We start from the raw sequence: 23,703 nt of genomic DNA on the forward strand, positions 1-23,703 counted from the left end.
CCAATATGGTAGCCATAAGACACATGGGGCTACTGAGCATTTGAAATATGACCAGTGTGACTGAGAAGCTGAATTTTAAAATTTATTTAGTCTTAATAAATTAAAGTTTAAATAGTCACACATAGTAGATACCGTATTGGGTAGCAAAGGTAGTAGCAGAGTTACAGCTGTAGCTTTGGGGCAAGGGGGAGAGGAGAACATCTTTCCCACTCTTGATACTTCCTTCCAAGTGAATGAAGCTCAATTAGTAAAACTAAGTACCTGTCTCTTCCCCTTTCCTCACTCTGCACCAGCAGAGGTGGCATGACTCATCTGATTGATAAACGTGGAAGTAAACAGCTATGTATGCTCATCTCAACTTTTCTTCTTTTCCTCATGGAAGGGAGCTTCCCACAGAGGGCTGGCATTGCTGCTTCTCCAGGGAAAGGCCCTTCTCTTCACAATAGTGAAGTTTGCCCCTGTCTGAGCTTCTGTGACAGGGCAGATAATTCTGCCCAACGATAGGGTTCAATTTGGGAAGACTAGCTGGCTCTCATACCTAAGGTACATCCTGTAACCCAGATTTTATTAGTAATAATGGTAATGTTTTGCCTCCATTTATCCTACTCTTTGTCTTGTTTCTCACTTGGTTCCTAATTCAAGATCACTCAACAATGCCACAATAATCCAGTATGCAAAATGCTTTCCTGTATAGAAGTACAGGGCTATATATGTGAGAGCACAGTCTGGGAGACATGTGACTTCCCAAGAGCTTCTCCGTGGAGGATTCTTGAGCCCCAACAGAAGGATAAAGAGGTCACCAATGTTCAGCAGGTTAAAAACACCTCAGAAAGAGGAGAATAAGCAGCTCATTATGATCAAATAATACTAGTGAATATACAATTATTTTGGAAAAAGTAGAAAAATGCAAATAAAAAGCACCAAAAATTGAAGAACTCTTAACCTATGTGAGCTCATTCCCCTCATCCATCTCCTTTTAAAAAGCATATCCCTATCCATGTGATAGTTATTTTCTTTCAGAAAGCCAAAATTATTTGCAATATATTAAAATGAGTGAACGGAAGGGGTTCTTAACCTCAGCACTATATATTTTGAGGCTATTCGTTCTTATTGCAGGGAGATGTCCTGTACATCCAGTTTTGCTGCAAGATGTTTAACAGAGTTGCCAGCCTCTTCTGACTAGATGCTAGTAGCACCCTAAGCCCAGTTGCAGAAATCAAAACTATCTCCAGACATTGCTAATTACTCCATTGGGAACAAAACTGCCCCCAGCTGATAGCAATTACTCTAAATTTTTTATATTCTTAATCTCTTCATCTTAAAGAGTTGAAAGTTTGGCGGGGATATCCAGCTATAGTCTAGTCTATTTAATTCATGAAACTTATCTAATCATCTTCTTAATATCATCTGATATGGTGTTTCATAACTCAACTTGTCATATAAATATCTGTTTACCTACACAGGCATTCACTGAACATATGTCCATGTTGCATGAGCTCATAAAATCCAGGGGTCACAGAACAACCTATGGAACAGTGGCCAAAGGCATTCCAGGTTTGGGAAAGATAATATGCATGGTGTCATAACACCAGGACTGTAATGACTAAGCTATTCTGAAACGTTTAGTTGCACCTGAGGGGAAGACGATCTTGCATGCTGATACTTCAAGAGGCTCTCTAATTATGTTAATCAAATGCCAGCACTTTCACTGGTTTTTGAAGGTCATTTTACAGCTCTACCATTTTCATATTTCAAATTAAATCAAAGAAATATACAGAATTTAGAGTAAGAAGAAATCTTAGCAATTAGACTGTTTCCTTTCAAAGGTTTCCGTAGTTATTAAGATAAAAGCCAGTTTCCCGAACATGGCCTGCGAGACCATGTCTGCTCAATGCCATAGTATCCAACCTCTTCTCACTGTTCCCGATTTTGCCCTCCAGCCCTGCCAGGCTTCTGAGGTTGGTTCCTTGACTGTGCCACCACCAGGCCTGAGCACTCCTATTGCAATACTTCACTGCTGCTTCCCTAGTTATATCCTACTTTTCTTTCAGATCTTAGCCTTCTCTCACATGGCATATCCACCCTTACCACCACCACCACCACACACACATGCACACATGCTCTCTCTCACACACACACATTCTGGCTAAATTAGTTCTCTCCACTGTATGAACTTACAATACCACACAGCTCTATTTCATTGCCCTTTTCTAGGCTTGTACTTGTTTATGGACTTGCATGATCATTTTTCACCAGATTTTAACTCCTCTGAAAGCACTGTGTCTAGTTCTGCTCACCACACATAAAATGCCCAGTGCCTAACCTTGTGCTTGGAACATAATAGGGACTCAAAACTAATTGCACAAATGAGGTAGTCTTCCTTAATCCCCATCATTAATATTGCCCACAGTCAGTCCATTAGAAAGGCTTCTACTTCCAACTCATGGGCTAAGCCCAATATTCTCCCACTATCCCCATTGTTTTTTCCCTTGTTCAAGACAAAATCTTATCTTGGACTTTTGCAATGCCTACTTATCTGGTCTCCCTGTCACTTGTCTACTCATTATACCCCAAACCATCCCTTCTATTTTTCTCACTGCCATCAAAGTGACCTTTCAAATAACAAATCAATTGAAATCACTTTACTGCTTAAAAACTTTCAATGGCTTCTTACTATAAGTAAAATCATAAACAATTTATTGTGGTCTGTAAAATTCCTTGTATTCTGACCCCTATTCACTTTTCCATCCTTTCCCCTCCCATTATCACCCTTGTGATTCTGTTTCAGACTTGCTGGCTTTTTTTCTGTGACTTGCATGTGCCATTCTGGATCCCTTCTAGGGACTTTGCACTCAACTGGTCCTTTCTCTAGCACTCCTCCTTAAGATTTTTGACATTATCTTGCTGTCATCATTGGAGCCTCATAAAGCCTTTTTCTGGCCAATCTTACCAGTGTGCACTCCGACCCCATTCACTTTGTATCCCACATTACTGTTTGTATTTCTATGGTATTAGAAAGCTATCCAAAGGTTTGCTGCTGCCAAAATGCTCCTGCATGCTTTAATGACTGCGTGATAACCAGCACAGCTGCAAACCACAGCAAAGCCTTCTGTGAGAAGAGTCTTCTATCACACTCTTTATGATCTGAAATTATTACTCTTTTGCTTGCTGTCTGCGACTCCTCCCCCCGTTACCTGGAGGTCTTATGCTATATTCATTGTTTCACTCTGAACAGTGCCTAACACAAAATAGGCATTCAATATGTATTTGTTGAAAGATAACTAGATTGAAGATAGATTTAGCCCAAACCTCTTCATTTCAAATAAGAAAACGGAGTTATAAATCAGAGATTAGGAGGATAGATAGAGAAAGAAAATTGACAGCACGTCTAAATTAAGCAATACATTTCCCCAAAGACAGTAACTTGAAATTTTATTTCTAAAACTTGTGAGTTAAAAAAGCCTGTCTTCTCATTGCTGCTAAAATATAAGGTATGGCTTTTCTTGTTAATATTGTGTGCCTTTGGGTTCTCAGAATTCAACATTAAGATATAAATGTACATTTAGCTATTTTAAAATTCTACACATATTTGATGACACGTGACAGAGGCTTATTACAACACTGGATACGGTTGTTCAAGGCCTTGATGGTGACTCCTTGGTGAATATAAATGATTTATTTTCTTTTGTTAGATCACAGTCATAGTTATTGATATCAAATCTACCATATTTTAACTAGCAATTTCATTTTCAATTCTGACTGTAATGTAATCTCTCATTGAATCTCAGTTAATATAAACTAAAACACAGTATATCATTCTGAAATAAATTCTCACCCTAAATTATTTCAGCCCAAGATTACATCATTATTTCCTGTATATTTAAGTTTGGAGTTATGCTTAAGTCTTTATTAAAGGATAGATAATCCATAATTGACATTTTTCTAATGATCAGGTCATATGTAATTCAGGCCATTACCAATTCAGGCAATTACCAATACTATGGTAATTGCTACTGATTATAAAAATAGCTGCAATAAGTATAAACCACCTTTGTATGCCCACTTTATTTATATATACATATACATGTGTATCTCATGTACATCTCAACTAAAGCATGACTAATAAATATTTGAAACAGAGAATAATCACTGGAAATCTGCTGAGTTAAGATTAATCAATATGATCTTGGGTCATGATTTGTACCTCATTCTTTCAGAAGATATATCTCAGAAGAAGAGTCCTACATTAAGATGAAGAACACTATTTAAAATACTGGGATCTGCCTTTTTAGGGCCAAAATCAGTCAATTCCTCAAAGGAAATTCTTACCTCTCCCTAATATCCCAGATTTACTCCAAAGGCAAGACCTCTTCATGTAGAACTGAATCATCAAACAGCTTGATTAATCAAAAACCATGCTAGTTAGGTAGGCAACAAGCAAGGCATTTCTTGACTATGGACTTTTGTGTTAGATATGACTGGTCCTAGATTATCCAGAGATGCTAAGAACGACTGAAAGCTATTCATAACAGCATAAAATTCTCACCATTGCTATCCTTGGATTTTGGTGGTTTGGAATATAAGGTTTTAGGTAAAATCTATTCTGGAACCAGTTAGCCATCACATCTGTAAACCAGAAGTTCTTCTCACTCTGATCTCCAATCCATGGTCACCACAGATTTCGTCACAGAACTAGTGCAGCAATATTTTTCAGTGCACAAAAGTTGTCATAAATGGGCCATTCCTCACTCATGGAAAAACCGTTGTTGAAAGGATTTGTTCTGTTATGAACTGTTTTCTTGGATAATAGATAACTTCATTCAGGCTATAATTTTAATATGCTCTCCTTCCTATCCTCTAAAAGAAAATTTTTGTTCCTCATATCATCATCCACAAATTAACCAAGATATCAAAAGAATAAACAAATCCTGGAACACTTTTTCTAATTTTGCTTCCTTATACCATCACCACCCTGTCCCAATCTACTGGACATCTGGGATAATCAGGAATTATGTATGAGGAATTACACATCTCTCATACTATAGAGTTTTTCTATTTAAGTGCTACATCTCATCTTCCACTTGGGACACTCTCTTTATTTATATCCAATACTTCCCCACATTTCTTGGGCAGAATAAAAACTTGCCTCCAGATCTTCTCAAATTAATGTGTAAAATCCTGCTTTACCAAGTCTGAACTTCAGGTGCAGAGGAGATACACAATCTGGTTAGGAGAGTGCAGCCTTTTGTTAATTTCATTAATTAAACCAAAATTATTTATGTGTGCCTCCTATGAATGAGACACTGCACTTCACACTAAGGCTACAAAGATACACAAGACACAGTCAACAATTAGAGAGTCAGCATAACATTGTGATTAAACAGATACTGGAGGCAGGCTCCCTGGTTACAAATCCAGCTCTGGAACCCTAAGAAAGTCACTTAACTTTCCTATGCCATGTTCTTTTCTGCAAAATATAACCATACCTCCATAAACAGATTGTTGTGAGGACTGAATGAGTTAATAATAACAAAACACAGTGTCTGTCATATTGTAATCACGATATACCTATAAATTGTTAGTTTTATTATTTTTAGGGAAATTTCAGTGTACAGAGATAGAACAGTATGCAAATAATCTATAATACAAAGCTTTTCCCAGGCAGGCAGTGATTCCTCACTGGATGGGGAAGAAGAGGGAAGGGCTTTGCATGCACAGAGAACAGTGTTTGTAAAGGTACAAATACCTCTACAAATGTAAAGGTGCTCAGATGATGAGTGCATGTAGTCATGTAGTTTACATAAAAAAAGGTCAGAGTGACTGAATCGTATAACTCATAAAGTAGAAATGAATTTATTTTTATTGGGTCATTCTCCAAATCCAATATAATTAACCCAGTGACCTTCAACCTCTGAACGATCTAAAGTTTAATGTCTTCTTTACCATTCTCTCCTCTATCGCAAAAAAAAATCACAATAGTAAAGTACACTTCCAACCTTACTTTGTATTCAAAATTCAGAGATCTCCCTAGTTAATGTCCTGTGGATGAGAAGAAACACAAAAACACATCCTAAAGAGTCAAAACCAGAATCTCAGCAAACATCAGCATGCATTTTGACTGCTTAAAAGTTTCACCAGGATCACTCTACCATGGGAAGGAAGGATGGTTTCCAGATAACCACAGTCAGAGCCTTTTGCCTGCCTGCAAGAACCATCGTGTCACCAGGACTGAAAATGTGGATATCAAACAAAGAGAGCTCTAATCGTCAATGAAGTGTGTCCCTCCATTCCTCTGGGGCTGACTCAGAGCACCTAGAAAACCTAAACACCTTGGTAGAAACCCAAGTGTGGACAGAAATTTTTTTTTTTCTTTTAATCATCAAGTATAGTTATCTAAGACTTCTGGATAGAGAGCCTGCCCATCACTGTCCCTCAAGACACCAAACTTGCCTAGCTCACCAAGATTATTTAAGACACAAATAGCTGGGCACAAATATGAGTCTGTGTCACTTCCATTGCTAAGAATCTATATGTACACAGCTGTCCCTTGTCACGTTCCTTTATGTCATAACAGCCCTGGATGAAACATTACTCACTTACCTGTAACATTGTTTATCAAACTACTTCACCTTGAACTTTGCCTTGCTCTTTCTGGTGTTGTGATACATTCTAGCTACAAGGCATTTGTGCTTGGTCCTTTCTCCTTGAATCATTACATTTCTACCTACCTTGATAGTAGTCTCAGGACCTTGTTTCTACTGAGGTACCCATTTGTATTTAAAACCCTTGGGTTGCTCTATAAATCAGCCTGATCCCCACTAGATAGGACAGATATTGTGGGGCTAGAATATCAGACAGGCCTAAGCCTCATCCTGACCAGCTATGTATGGTCAGATCCCAAAGACACCATAATTAAAATCTGCCTTATCAAGATGCTGGGATTGATTCTTACTAGCTCCCACATGGATGAAAGGAATAGATGTGAAAGTACCTAGGGCAAGAAGTACTGGTACTATGTAAACAATTTAGAAAATTAATTTGTGACTTGCACCCAAATGTACTAAGCCAACAGGCTGGCTGAGACTCAGAATTGCTGTACGTCTGCCTCTCAAGCAGTTTGGAGTTGACACAAAGGTTTAAAGATTTCCTGCAGTGGACCCAGATGAAGCTTCTTAAAGGAATTAAAGGGACTGTCACCAGGATGAACAGAAATGACTGGCAGCTTTGCATTTTTGTGGTGTCTAAAGAACCAAGAGAAGCTGTAACCCCATCTGGGAGTATGCTGCTGTGTCCCTTGTTCTATGCAATCCGTTAAAGGTATCAAGAAATCTATTTAGAGGGCTGCAAACAGCATTTTTAAAAAATGGAATAGAACAGAAAACATCAAATAAAGCACATGTAGTAAGATAAGTATAATCTGGAAAAGTGTTTGGTTTGTGCATGTAAATAATTATGTGTGTACTAGACCCAAGTGTAAAACGTATTCCTTACTACAACAAACAACATTTTGATAAAATAAATACTTTTCTTTCTTTACAAAAGCCATAAACTTTCAGAACAATGAAGTATCTTGGCTTCTACATCAAATCATTCTTAGTAATTATCATTAATAAAAATACTTGTATTGGAGTTCTGTCATTTTTAAAATTATTTCCCTTTTAAAGGTGTGCATAGGTAGAAAGTACTAGTACTTTTTTAAAAGAATGTATAATCTCCATTTAAGTAAATGACACACTGATTCAGTTCATCTGTTTCCTCATCGAGCTCTCTGATCTTCTTCCTCAATCTTCTGCCTTACCTTTCCCACATTATGACAAAAGGCAATCACTTATAATTACATTTTGGTATATCCAAGTACCCAATTTTCCACACTAACTTTTAGCACTTCTCACAGTGCAATATAACTACATAGGCTTTTGTACAACTGGCACTGCTGGTTTCTTTCTTTGAATCTCAAATATTTTTGAGTTCTTTGTGTCTTTGGTGGTTAGAGCACATCATTATCTTTTAAGCTTCTTGAACACCTTCAGAGTTTATGATTCAAAGACAACTGTTGACCTAGCACTGGCTGCCTGGACTATCTGAATCCTTACCTTGAATATCAGACAAAGAAAGGGATAACCTGGGCTGAAATTCCACAAATGCTTGGGTTTTGTTTTTTTTTTTCCTATGTTTAACTGAGCTCTTCAATGACATTGTTTACTTAATGGATTTTCAATCCTTGGTGTTTTTTTTTCTTTTTTCAAAATTTTTTAAGTTTTTCTTTTAATTGATGTATAATTGTACATATTTATGAAATAAAATGTGATGTTTCAATACATGTATATACATGTGTAATGTTCAAATCCGGGTAATTAGCAGTCTATTACCGTAAATGTTTATCATTTCTTTGTGGTGACAACATGCAAATCCTCTTTTAGCTATTTTGAAATATATATTACTTTTACGTAAAATGTGAACTAGAATATCAAAACTTATTTTTCCTCTCTAACTGTAACTTTGTATCTTTCCCCATCCCTCCCTTTCTCCTACCCTCTCCAGCTCCTGGTAACCAATATTCTACTCTCTATTTTTATGAAACAAATTTTACATTTCACATATAAGTGAGATCATGCAGTATGTAGCTTTTTGTGTTTGACTTATTTCACTTAATGTCCTCCAGATTTATCCAGGTTGTCACAAATGCCAGGATTTTATTTTTTAGAGCTAAAAAGTATTTCATTGTGTATATATTCCACATTTTTAATCCATTCATTCATTGCAGCACTATTTACGATAGCCAAGGTATGATTTCATATCTTTCATAGTGCTGCAATAAACACGCAAGTCCAGATATCACTTCAATATATGGTTTCATTTCCTTTGGATTTATACCCCATCGTGAATTTACTGAATCATATGACAGCTCTATTTCTAATTTTTTGAGGAACCTCCATACTGTTTTCCATATAAATATATTAATTTACATTCCTACCAAGAGTAAGATTCCTTTTTATCCACATACTCACTAATACTTGCTTTCTTTTATCTTTTAGATAATAGCAATTCCAACTGGAGTGAGGTGAAGTCTCATCATGGTTCTGATTCACATTTCCCTGATAATTAGTGATAAAAACATTTTTTATATACCTGTTACCCGTTTCTAAATCTTCCTTTGAGAAATGACTATTCAGATCTTTTGCCCATTTTTAAATCAAGTTATTTGTTTTTTTATTGCTGTTGGATTGTTTGAGTTTCTTATATAGACCGGATATTAATGCCCAGTTAGATGCATAATTTGAGAATATTTTCTCCCATTCTGTAGGCTGTCTCTTCACTATGTTGATTGTTTCCCCTGCTGGGCAGAAGCTTTTGAGTTTGACGTAATCTCATTTGTTTATTTTTGCTTTTGTTGCCTGGGCTTTTGAGGTTTTACTCAAAAATTATTGCCCAGATCAATGTCATGAAGCATTTCCCTTATATGTTCTTCTAGTACTTTCACAGTTTTGGGTCCTATGTTTAAGTCTTTAATCCATTTGGAGTTGATTTTTGCATATGGTGAGAGATAGGGATCTAGTTTCATTCTTCTGCACGTGGATATCCAGTTTTTCCAGCACCATTTATTGAAGAGACTCTCCATTCCCCAATGTGTGCTCTTGGCATTTTGTTGAAAATCAGTTGGCTGTTGATATGTGGATTTATTTCTGGGCTTTCTATTTTGTTCATTCATCTGTGTATCTGTTTTTATGCCAGTACCATGTGTTTTGGTTACTATAGCTTGTTAGTGTATTTTGAAGTCAGGTAGTGTGATGCTTCCAGCTTTGTTCTTTTTGCTTAAGATTGCTTTGTCTATTCAAGGTCTTCCGTGGTTCCATATCAATTTTTAGGATTGATTTTTCTATTTCTGCAAAGAATGCCCTTAGTATTTTGAGAGAAATTACACTGAATCTGCATGTCACTTTGGGTAGATGGGCATTTCAACAATATTTAATATACCAATATTAATTTTCTAATCCATGAACACAGAATATCCTTCTGTTTATTTCTGTTCTCTTTAATTTCTTTCGTCAGTGCTTTATAATTTTTAGTGTAGAGATCTTGCCTCACCTCCTTGGTTAAATTTATTCCTAGGTATCTAATTTTTGTGTGTATGTAGCTATTATTGTATAAATGAGATTTCTTTATTTCTTTTTTAGATAGTTCACTGTTAACGTATAGAAAAGCTACCAATTTAAATATATTGATTTCATATACTGAAATTTTCGCAAATTTATTCATTAATTCTAAGAATTTTTGAAGGACTCTTAGGGTTTTACATATTTAAGGTCACAAGAAATTATTATGAATAATTATATATCAAAAAATTGGAAAACCTAGAAGAAATGTCTAAATTCCTGGACACATACAACTTATGAAGATTCAGTCATTAAAAAATAGCAAATATAAACAGGCCAATAACTACTAACAAGATTAAATCAGTGATAACAAATCTCCTGTCTAAGAAAAGCATGGGACCTGATGGCTTCACTGCTGACTTCTACCAAACATTTAAAGAACTATACTAATTCCTTTCAAACTATTCCAGATAATTGGAGAGAAGGGAATTCTTCCAAGTTCATTCTACAAGGCCAGCATTACTTTGATAGCAAAACCAGTCAAGAACACAACAATAAAAATGACAAACTATAGGACAACACTCTGGATGAATACAGATGCAAAAACCCTTCACAAAATACGACCAAACTGAATTCAACAGCACTTTAAAAATAATTCAGCATGATCAGGTGGGATTCATCCAAAGGATGCAGGGATGGTTCAACATTGTCAATCAATAAAAGTGATTCATCACATTAACAAAATTAAGAATAAAAACCATGTGATCATTTCAATAAACACAGAAAAAGCATTTGACAAAATTCAACATCAATTTGATGATAAAAACGCTAAACAAATTAGGCACAAAAGATACGTACCTCAATACAAGTGGTGACTCACACCTGTAATCTTAGCACTTTGGGAGGCTGAGGTGGGCAGATGACTTGAGGTCAGGAGTTCAAAACTAGCCTGGCCAACATGGTGAAACCTCGTCTCTACTAAAAATGCAAAAAAATAAGCAGGGCATGGTGGCGGGTGCCTGTAATCCCAGCTACTCAGAAGGCTGAGGCAGGAGAATTGCTTAAACACAGGAGGCGGAGGTTGCAGTGAGCCAAGATCATGCCACAACACTCCAGCCTGGGTGACAGAGCGAGACTCCATCTCAAAAAAAAAAAAAAAAAAAAGAAAAGCCATTTATGACAAACTTACAGCTAACATCATACTTAAGGGAGAAAAAGTTAAAAGCTTTCCTTCCAAGATCCAGAATAAGATAGGGATGCCCACTTTCACCACTTCCATTCAATACAATACTGAAAGTCCTAGCCAGAGCAATTAGCAAGTGAAAGGAACAAAAGGCATCCAAATTGGAAAGGAGGAAGTCAAACTGTTCCTATTTCCTTTCAGAGATTTCTGATGCAAATATGCTAACATAATATAATGACTAAGAGTAATATCAAAGCAGGCCCACAAAACGCCAAAAATCTATTTTAAACTGAGTTCATTTCAGACCTATTCATTTCACAACAGAATAAAACTGTTTATAGAGTAGACCAGCAAGCATTCTACTCCACCTAATTAAACTATAATTCAAATTTAACAATTTGATTTACAAAGGCAATTAGCTTCAGCAGAACTTGAAAATAGTTTGCCCCGACGGATTATGAAATGTGTTACAGGGAATCACACGATTTAGTGTTTCAGAGTCACCATCTGAAGTATAAATATGTATTGAAGTTTCTACCAAAATAAATCCAGTACTCAAAAAGAAAAAGAGCAGGTTGATCACAGTTTCTCATGAACCCTATAGCAAAAATAGTGGAGCAGGTCAAATGTATGTAGAATTTACTCAATATTTTACTTCTTTAGGAGTTTAAAATAAACACTTCACATTTCTCTTTGAGAAGGCACTATTTAGTTTAAAGGGCATCTTGAGTGCTTGAGGTCAATAAAGAATGGAAAGTAGAGAGAATTAAATTACATGAGGGAGAAAAGGGCTCCTCACACATTGGAGGATGTGGTTCTTATGGTAAGGATTTTTTGTTTCTGTCTAGGCTGGTTTGAGAGTAGTCTTGCTCAGAGCTGAAGACAGAGTCATTTAGGATTTTGCCCCCTTTTTTATTCTACAGTATGCCATATAACTCCTCAGAAGCAGTGCACTGGTGAGACTTGAGTGCTTCTCAAAAATTAGGAGACAAAGGAAGAAAAGGTTTTTTTTTTCCCCAGAAGGTGAAATTAGTGTATTTACCAGAGCTAATACCAAATATAGTATACAGAATATTTAATAAGTAGCAGTTTAAGGGCACTAACCAGTCAGAAAAGACACAGGCTACACAGGGTCCTAGGTCCCTTCCTAGGTCATGGTGTGGTTTAGAGGCCTCAGGAATGAGCTGAGGCAGCAGTCAGAGGGTTACTAGCAAAGGATATGTACTAACTGGTACAGTAGCATTTCAATGTGTTTGCCACTTGCGCAAACCCACTTAGTAGAAGCCCTAGAAACACTCCTGCACTACTTTCATAATCCTCCCTCCCCCAACAGCTCCTGCTTTACATATATTTTAGAGTTTCTGAATTCAGGATACATGTCACTACTGGTAATAGTAGCTGTAATGATAGACTCAAGGAAATACAGTAGCTCAACCTGCATAAAACTGGAGGACAGACTGTCTCCAAGGCTGGGAATAGCTAAATAGCTAAAAAGGTGATATAAACATAGACCATAAAAATAGTTTGCTTAGCAATGGAACCCAGAAAGAGAGGGTTAAGAGAAAACATGCAGGAGCAACATGTGTGTGCAAGTCAGAAATCACAGGTCTGAGGGTTATAAGCTTTTTTGTCACCACAGAGAAGTGTGCTGTTGTTTTATCAACCTTGACCAGGTACGTTTTATCAACCTTGACCACTTGAATGAATTATGCATTTAGATGCGCCACTTCTTTTGGCTTTAACCGAATAGTCACCAGGCAATCTTCTCATTAAAGTGTTTCCTTCCCAGGTGCTTTGACATCAAGAGGAAGGGAATCTGAACTCGAGATGTGTGCATAACTTGCACTCACTAGAAAGTACTAAGGTGGCATTTGGGCTCATATATCCATCCCAAGTAATATTAGTATACTAAAAGTTGGGGTACTGAATGAATGCTGGGTATAGATATAAGGCCCAGTCTCTCTCCCTGCTAGGATAAAGCCCACATCCTAAGTATGAAAAAATTTAACAAAGTAGTGATACCCTGACAACTATCCTACTGCTGCCTTCAACTCCTGCACCTAGACTACATCAGGATGTCTCTGCAGACACCCACTACTAAAAAGAAAACACAGGACCTTTACCATTTAAACACACAGAAAGGCTGTTCCCTACTTTATGAAGATATGTCCAATTCAGCAAGTGTAGTGATCACAGATTTTTAGAACACGGTTACTGTGGAAGCCCTAGTGGTTAACTTATTTGCATTTAAGTGGGACCACAAGGAGGTTGAGACCACATTCCTGAATTTTTATTTTCCTATTTCCAGCAATGCAAAAGGGGGAATTAAAAACAAATGATTAGTTAAAATTCTGCTAATTTTCCTGAATACAATATGACCAAATATTTTATATTAACTATAAATATTCACTTTTATACCACCAATGGCGTACAAAAAAACAGCTACTATTAATTTAACATTTATCACATGCTAGACAATTTAACATTTATCACATGCTAGACAATGTGTTAAGGATATCTCAATTAGGACAATGATTCTCTGAGGTATTGTGATCTCTATTTTACCAGAACAAAACAGAAACTTGAACAGGTTGAATAATTTTCCCAAGAGCGCCCAGCAGGTAAACTTTGGAAACAAAATTTAAATCCAAGTTTGCTTTAGAAAGCCTATGCTCACAGTTTGACTTTCTACTAATCTTACAGTTTTCCTTAGTCTAAGAAAGAAAAAAAAAAGAGGTTAGTAACAATGTTCCTAGAAAAACTACTCAGACACAGAGAAGTGAAGTCTTGAATTTTATTTAATCTCCATTACAGTGTACTCATTTCTGTCATTAGAAATTGATTCCCAAAACACTGCTGCAATCCTACAACTCATGCTCAAAAACTTAAAGTGCTCAACATTCTCCATGGCATAATATTCAGATCTCTTGCTGTGATGTTTAAGACCATGACTGTTTAAATACCCCCCTCTCCCTCTACACTCCAGCCATTTCAGGGCCTTAGTTGTATTGTGGATATCTTTTCCCATGTGGGCTTCACATCTGTTACTCTCTCATCCTGGAATGTTCTTTGACTACCATTTCTACTTATAAAATCCAGTTGTCTAATAAATTATCCCTCGATCATCCAAATACAAAGATCATCCTTAACATAGCATACTTTGGTTTCATAATTGCAGCTTCTATCATTCTACCTTTTGTTCTTAGAGATTATTTATATATCTTATACCCAAATTAGAACAGAGTCCATATATTTCTACCCTCCATCTCCATCTCCAGCAACCACAATGCTTTATGCTTAGAATGCATAACCAAATATTTGTTAAATTGAATTAATTAGAATTTACATTAAAATACTGCTTGTTTTGCACTATTTTTAAAACACTAATATTCATAACAGTGTAATGCATTGTTTTGTAAAATCACCAAATTACTATTACTAACAAATACTCTACAATTTATAAAGATCTTTCAAATATATATATTGTCTTAGATCATTGCAAGAAGCCCTTTTTATGGTTAGTAAAAACCTCATTATTATATCCATTTTTCAGATGAGGGATCAGAACTAAGATTAATTATTTAGCTGTTTCTAACATCTGCAGAAGACTTATTATGGTAACCAAAATGCAAAGTACGTACGTGAATTATATTATTCCCTGAAAGCTTGAGATGGAAAACAAAGGTGTTTCTTACAGGTGCTACATATGCTCATTTATGAACATCCTAAATTGGAAACTCATTATTTTCAAGCCTGTGTATTTGGAGGAGAAATTCACAGGCAACAGCATTGGAATAAATCTTCCCAGTGGTCAATCATTTCATCTTACTCTATTTCCCAACCTGGTTCTATGTGGATCAATGACATTAGGGATAATGAGCTGCATTTTTTTTTTTAAAGTTTGAGAGTAAATAATGGATCTGAGTTAGTCATATCACCTTATCTGGCTACGGCTAGAAACTTTCTCTGGCTATAAACACATGTAAAAATAGAAATTGATACTGTTGTATTATAATGTATAAAATACATTATATAATTTACCTAGCATTTACAGAATGATGTATCTTTCCCTCATAAGCAAAATTTCCATATAATTCCTCTTCCTTTTTAATTGATTTGGTTGAAATGAATTTATATATTTATGCTCATTTTAATTTTTAAACTACATCTTATGGGTGCATTTAACTTTTTCAAATTGACCTGGAGTCATTATTATTCACATCAGTTATTGTCCTGAGTCATAGCATGGTCATGTCCTATGTGATAACTGAAGCATGCAGCCACTCTTACATGGTCACTTCCCATCTCTGACTTTTGAGTTCCTCTGTTTCTTTCTTTGCTGCCAAACTGTTAACTCTAACTTCCTTTGACCTTCAATATCACTTAACCAGCAGCATCCTGATATGCCATATCCCAGATCAGTTCATTTGAAGAAAACCATCAAGTGAATGCATTAGGTACTAGGAAACGGGCATACACAGATGATGAAGATACGCCTTTTATGAGCTTACAGTCCAGAGGAGGCGCATAAGTGGAGTCAGACAGTTTTAAAATAACTCAAAAGTGCTTTGCTAAAGGTATACAACAAGAAATCCTCAGTGGCATGGGGGTTCAGAGAATTACTCTCAGAAAAGTTAGTGGCTGATCTGAGCCTTGATGTGGATAGTAACTAGCCAGATGAAAGGTAGCTAGTGGGATAGAAGATAGGAAAGGTAAATTCTGTGAAGCCTGAAGTAGCATGGTATGCACACAGAATGACAAACTTCTCAGTATTACTAGAGCCCATTTAGGCAGCAAATGGTAGGACCTGAGACTTTAGAGTTACAAAGGTAGCTGTGGATTATATGCTGTCTTTGACTTTATCCATGGGCAAATGAAGCCACTGATGGGATTTAAACAGGGATGCATCACAGAGTAAGGAAACGAGTTCAGATGGAAAGATTTGGAGCCAGAGACATGGCAGCTTCTCCAATATTTTTTGAATGATTGCACGGATTTCTTCAAAAAGTGGATGGGGTTCAGTAGATGATGAGATGATATATCAGGAAGGGCAGGTTTAACCTGGCATACTTTTTTTGCAGGAGAGACACCTGAGGATATGTACTGTCCACATGTCCAGCACGCAGCCAGATACCGTGTTTCTAATCATCTATAGAATGGGAAACCACAACTAAGGGAACCATGCAGCTTCCAACTTTGCCCATTAAGATCACCAGAGAAGGTTTAAGAGTTCTGATACCTAGACCTTTCCCTGAATATGTTAAATTAGACAACCTAGAGCTGGGACCAGTATTAATTAAAGTTCTCCAAGTGATCCCAGTGTTCAGCCATGGTCAAGTACCAGGCACTAAAGTACCAGACTCAGATGAGGGCCTAATAGTTTTCTTTCCAGTAAAGTATATCGACTTTGAGATTGTACTTCCCTTTGCCTGTTTATTTTGACACAGGCACCTCTTAAAGGCACATCTCTACTGGTGCTTCCTCTGAAAAGTCTTCTCTGAGAGGTTTTAGAAGCTATTCCATTCCTCTCTAATAGTACTTTCATGTTTACTGTGAGCTTGGTGGAGAGGAGATTTGTCCTCTCTAATAGCACTTTCATGTTTACTGTGAGCTTCGTAGAGGAGATTTGTGAATCCAAAAAAGAAGTCAAACAAGATGAAACAACTATAATGGAAAGAAATTCATTTGTGAACATTTAAATATAAGTGGAAAAGAGAGACTGTGTGTTTATGTCAAAGAATGGAATGACTTTTCTATTTTGGAATAATGACGCACTAAGCTTTCTGATTTCACCGAGGAATAGGAAAGAGCAGAACATAATATGCAAGAATAGGAATGTCCGGCCCGCTCTATTAGCAGCCCAGTAGAAAACTAGAAGTACCACCTTGGGTCACAGCACAACACTATTTTGTCAGGCTCCTTAAGTGACCTATTTTTAATGTCATTTACAATTTAGAAGAGTCATGGTTTCAAATCACCATCCTTGCAAATAGCAAGGGTCTTTTGTGAAATAGTATTTTTTTAAACCTGGAATTTCACTGTACAGAGAGCCCCAAGACAAGACTGATTAAGTCTGGAAGGTTTTTCAAATGTTTAGCCCATATTTCAACATTATTGTTCATTTCTAAGATGTTCTTACCAAGCACAGTAAAATTATATTACACTAATATTCCACAATCATGGACACTATGTGTGTTACATATAATGAAAGAAAACGGTGTCTGTACTGTTCACAATATCAAAACCAGTTCCAAGTAGGTTCTTAAAATTTGCTGAAGCAAACGCACCTTAGGGTAAAAATAAACTAGGTATTGGAACAGGTACACTTAGGATCTGTTTAACACCGGCATGAGGTTATAAGCAGCCCAAAGTAAACCTTAGGCACATGTTATACAGAACAATGAGATATAACCTTTTCCTTCCTTCCCAGAATTTATGCTTGAGGGGATACACTGAAGTGGATATGATAATAAAAGAGTATTTTACAGAAATAGTATATCTCCAGAGGAGAATGAGCAAGAACAAAAGACTAACAGAAAAGTAATTGACTGGCTTAACTTTGCACATAGTACACAAGAGGGACACACACATAAATCTTGTTGGAAGTTAAAGGCACTCAGGCTTGCAGGGTTCTGTCCTCAAAATTTGTGCAGTGAACATAATAGAATGTGCAGATAGGAGCTGTACACATCTGAAAAGTAGAAAACTAAAAAGCATATAGGACTTATATTATTTATATATAATATAATATAATATTTTATATAATATTTTATATAATATAATATTTTATATAATATTTTATATAATATAATATTTTATATAATATAATATAATATTTTATATAATTTATATAATATTTTATAAAATTTATATAATATTTATATAATATTATTATATTATAATAATATAAAAACTTAAACTATAGTCTGTTTGACCTGGGTGCCCTGTAGAGAATCTCCTATTGTGAGGGCAGGAATAGTAACCCTTGAAAAAAAAATACAAACTATGTGGCTACATTTTTCAGTAATAAAATATAAAGATGGGCTGGGCGCAGCGGCTCACGCCTGTTATCCCAGAACTTTTGAGAGGCCAAGTTGGGTGGATCATTTGAGGTCAGGAGTTCGAGACCAGCCTGGCCAACATGCTGAAACCCCACCTCTACTAAAAATACAAAAATTAGCTGGGCATGGTGGCAGGCACCTGCAGTCCCAGCTACTCTGGAGGCTGAGGCAGGAGAATCACTTGAATCCGGGAGGTGGAGGTTGCAATGAGCCGAGATTGCACCACTGCACTCCAGCTTGGGCAACAAAGCGAGACTCTGTCTCAAATAAATAATAATAATAATAATGAAGATAGAACAGCCTGGGCTTTAATAAAAGTTCCAATTTAGTTAATCCATTATTTATTTTTTGCTTTATATTAAACCATTTTAATTAACCAGACTAAGGGACACATTTTCCAAAGCAGCAAGTCACTGTCATAGACTGTCACTGCGAAGGCTGACTGAATTATTATCCCATGCTCACCATTGTTTATGTGTGTCTACTTGGACAAAGTGAAGGGGGAAAATAGATGTAATTATCTGGGTTGTTTAAGAAACTTGTTCACATCTTGGGTTGTATATTAGAAACAAAAAGTGTTGTGTATAAAAGTATATATCCCAGGCCTCATGGTGAGTGATTCTGAAGCAGCAACATCTGCTATCTATACATTCATTTACTAGAATACAAGCCTTTTGCAATATAAGATCTGTGCCAATTAATGAAAAAAGAAAACACACACACTCACCCTCATCCACCACCCTCCACCCATACACATATCACGACCCTCTGAACTGAGTTTTGCAAAACTCCTTCACTGGATTTTTGTAGTTGCTGTTGTCGCTATCCATCAGGCTTGCACCCAGGTTAGGTAACGAGTACACTTGAGAGATTATCTATTGACCTAGAGGCACACAGCCAGTCAATGGGAAAAACGCAGACCATATGAGTTGCTTTCTTTTTCAAGTGCAGTTCCCATGGATTGAGTTATAGGTTACATGTCTTCTCTTATACAACCTCTTCTGGGCAGACACAGTCACAAAACAATTTTTTAAATTGAGATATAATTCATAAACCACGAAATTCGCCTTTTTTTTTTTTGTTTTTTTGACGGAGTCTTACTCTGTCACCCAGGCTGGAGTGCAGTGGCACGTGATCTGGGCTTATTGCTAGCTCCAGCTCCACCTCCCGGATTCACGCCATTCTCCTGCCTCAGCCTCTCCAGTAGCTGGGACTACAGATGCTCACCACCACACCCAGCTAATTTTTGTATTTTTAGTAGAGGCAGGGTTTCACCGTGTTAGCCAGGATGGTCTTAATCTCCTGAGTTGGTGATCCGCCCGCCTCGGCCTCCCAAAGTGTTGGGATTACAGGCGTGATCCACCGTGCCAGGCCGAAATTCACCCTTTTAAATGCACAAGATTTTTAGTATCTTAACAGAGTTGTGTATCCATCACCACTCTCTAATTTAAGAATCTTTTCATCACCCCTAAAAGGAACTCCATACCAATTAGTAATCACTCCCCATTCTGCCTTTCCTCAGTTTTGGGCAACCAATAATGTATTTTCTGTCTCTATGGAATTGCTCATTTTGGGACATCTCTTATCAATGGAATCATACAACGCATGGTCTTTTGTGTTTGGTATCTTTCACTTGGCCTAACGTTTCTCAAAGTTCATTCATACTGTAGCTCAAATCAGTACTTTACTTCTTTCTATGTCAGGTAGACAGAAGCATATGCAAAGAAGTGTAATTTAGTTTATTACTTCCATGCCTTTCACTATTTTGTTTTGTTTAGTCCAACACATTTCTCAATTATCAAACCTTATAATCTACTCCATATTCCTTTTTCATTTAGAACATTATCTCTAACCCATTCCAGGTAATATATTTTAATAAATCCCAACTGTATTTTTTCATAGATAAAAATAAGTCTAAAATGTTTATAACAAAAAACACCCTCTTTTAGCTTTCTGTATATGGCTAGCCAGTTTTCACAACACCATTTATTAAATAGGGAATCCTTTCTCCATTGCTTTTTTTTGTCAGGTTTGTCACAGATCAGATGGTTGTAGATGTGTGGCGTTATTTCTGAGGCCTCTGTTCTGTTCCGTTGGTCTATATATCTGTTTTGGTACCAGTACCATGCTGTTTTGGTTACTGTAGCCTTGTAGTATAGTTTGAAGTCATGTAGCATGATGTCTCCAGCTTTGTTCTTTTTGCTTAGGATCGTCTTGGCTAAATTTAAAGTAGTTTTTTCCAAACTACTTTAAAGATCATATGGAATCAAAAAAGAGCCCCCATTGCCAATACAATCCTAAGCTGGAGGCATCACTCTACCTGACTTCAAGCTATACTACAAGGCTACAGTAACCAAAACAGCATGGTACTGGTAGTAAAACAGAGATTTAGACCAATGGAACAGAACAGAGACCTCAGAAATAACAGCACACTTCTACAACTATCTGATCTTTGACAAACCTGACAAAAACAAGCAATGGGGAAAGGATTCTCTATTTAATAAATGGTGCTGGGAAAACTGGCTAGCCATATGGAGAAAGCTGAAACTGGATCCCTTCCTTATACCTTATACAAAAATTAATTCAAGATGGATTAAAGACTTATTATATGTTAGACCTAAAACCATAAAAACCCTAGAAGAAAACCAAGGCAATACCATTCAGGACAGAGGCATGGGCAAGGACTTTATGACTAAAACACCAAAAACAATGACAACAAAGGCCAAAATTGACAAACGGGATCTAATTAAACTAAAGAGCTTCTGCACAGCAAAAGAAACTACCATCAGAGTGGACAGGCAACCCACAGAATGGGAGAAAATTTTTGCAATCTACCCATCTGACAAAGGGCTAATATCCAGAATCTACATAGAACTTAAACAAATTTACAAGAAAAAAATCAAACAAACCCATCAAAAACTGGGCAAAGGATATGAACAGACACTTTTCAAAAGAAGACATTTATGCAGCCAAAAGACACATGAAAAAATGCTCATCATCACTGGTCATCAGAGAAATGCAAATCAAAACCACAATGAGATACCATCTCACACCAGTTAGAATGGCGATCATTAAAAAGTCAGGAAACAACAGATGTTGGAGAGGATGTGGAGAAATAGGAATGCTTTTACACTGTTGGCAGGACTGTAAACTAGTTCAACTATTATGGAAGACAGTGTGGCAATTCCTCAAGGATCTAGAACTAGAAATGCCATTTGACCCAGCAATCTCATTACTGGGTATATAACCAAAGGATTATAAATCATGCTACTATAAAGACACATGAACATGTATGTTTATTGCAGCACTATTCACAATAGCAAAGACTTGGAACCAACCCAAATGTCCATCAATGATAGACTGGACTAAGAAAATGTGGTACATATACACCATGGAGTACTATGCAGCCATAAAAAAGGATGAGTTCATGTCCTTTGTAGGGACATGGATGAAGCTGGAAACCATCATTCTCAGCAAACTATCGCAAGGACAGAAAACCAAACACTGCATGTTCTCACTCATAAGTGGCAATTGAACAATGAGAACACTTGGACACAGGGCAGGGAACATCAGACACTGGGGCCTGTCATGGGGTGGGGGAATGGGGGAGGGATAGCATTAGGAGAAATACCTAAATGATGAGTTAATGAATGCAGCAAACCAACACGGCACATGTATACACATGTAAAAACCTGCATGTTGTGCACATGTACCCTAGAACTTAAAGTATAATAATAAAAAAAAGAATAAAAAAAGAACAAAAATAAATAAATAAATAAATAAATAAATAAATAAATAAAGTAGTTTTTTTCCAGTTCTGTGAAGAAAGTTAATGGTAGCTTGATAGGGATAGCATTGAATCTGTAAATTACTGTGGGCAGTACAGCCATTTCATGATACTGATTCTTCCTATCCAACAGCATGGAATGTTTTTCCATTTGTTTGTGTCCTCTCTTATTTCCTTGAGCAGTGGTTTGGATCCCTTCCTCACACCTTATACAAAAATCAACTCAAGATGGATTAAAGACTTAAACATAAGACCTAAAACCATAAAAACCCTAGAAGAAAACCTAGGCAATACCATTCAGGACATAGGCATGGGCAAAGACTTCATGACTAAAATACCAAAAGCAATGACAACAAAAGCTAAAATAGACAAATGGGATTTAATTAAACTAAAGAGCTTCTGCACAGCAAAAGAAACTATCATTAAACAGGCAACCTCCAGAATGGGAGAAAATTTTTGCAATCTATCCATCTAACAAAGGGCTAATATCCAGAATCTACAAAGAACTTAAACAAATTTATAAGGAAAAAACAACCCCATCAAAAAGTGAGCGAAGGATATGAACAGACACTTCTCAAAAGAAGACATTTATGCAGCCAACAAACATATGAAAAAAAGCTCATCATCACTGGTCATTAGAAAAATGCAAATCAAAACCACAATGAGATACCATCTCATGCCAGTTAGAATGGCGATCATTAAAAAGTCAGGAAACAACAGATGCTGGAGAAGATGTGGAGAAATAGGAATGCTTTTACACTGTTGGTGGGAGTATAAATTAGTTCACCCATTGTGGAAGACAGTGTGGCGATTCCTCAAGGATCTAGAACTAGAAATACCATTTGACCCAGCAATTCCATGACTGGGTATACACCCAAAGGATTATAAATCATTCTACTATAAAGACAAATGCACATGTATGTTTATTGTGGCACTGTTCACAATAGCAAAGACTTGGAACCAACCCAAATGCCCATCTATGATAGACTGGATAGAGAAAATGTGGCACATATACACCATGGAATACTATGCAGCCATAAAAAAGGATGAGTTCATGTCCTTTGCAGGGACATGGATGAAGCTGGAAACCATCATTCTCAGCAAACTAACATAAGACAGAAAACCAAACACATGTTCTCACTCATAAGTGGGAGTTGAACAATGAGAACACATGGACACAGGGAGGGAAACATCACACACCAGGGCCTGTCGGGGTGTGTGGGGCTAGGGTCAGGATTGCATTAGGAGAAATACCTAATGTAGCTGATGGGTTGATGGGTACAGCAAACCACCTTGGCACGTGTATACCTATGTAATAAACCTGCACATTCTGCACATGCACCCCAGAACTTAAAGTATAATTAAAAAAACATCCTCACCTATTATGACCAAAAGTTCTGTATTTTTATAGTAATAATGTATGTTTTTCTGCTGTGGATTCTACATTTCCATATTCCTAAATAACATGATTTTGCTATTTCCTGATTTTTACTTTTATTTTCATTTCTGGACTTTGTATATGTCATGCTCCATACAAACCCAAATACCCTTCTCTTTCTCTTGTCCACTGCCAACATT

The 23,703-nt window shown here is 36.7% G+C and overlaps 1 protein-coding gene across 7 annotated transcripts in view; it reads right to left on the reverse strand.

The window, feature by feature from the left end:
* PRKG1 (protein kinase cGMP-dependent 1) overlaps nt 1-23,703 on the reverse strand; it is a 1,319,235-nt gene that overhangs the window by 247,575 nt on the left and 1,047,957 nt on the right. The window contains exon 1 of one of the 7 annotated variants that reach the window (XM_054522588.2): nt 10,953-11,243. The exons of the other annotated variants lie outside the window; for them this stretch is intronic. The gene's annotated coding sequence lies outside the window, so the exon portion shown is untranslated. Of the gene's footprint in view, nt 1-10,952; nt 11,244-23,703 lie in introns of those variants that run through there. 7 annotated transcript variants of the gene reach the window in all.

The sequence above is a fragment of the Pongo abelii genome, chromosome 8, assembly GCF_028885655.2.
Source record: "Pongo abelii isolate AG06213 chromosome 8, NHGRI_mPonAbe1-v2.0_pri, whole genome shotgun sequence".
In the NCBI taxonomy this organism is placed as follows: Eukaryota; Metazoa; Chordata; class Mammalia; order Primates; family Hominidae; genus Pongo; species Pongo abelii.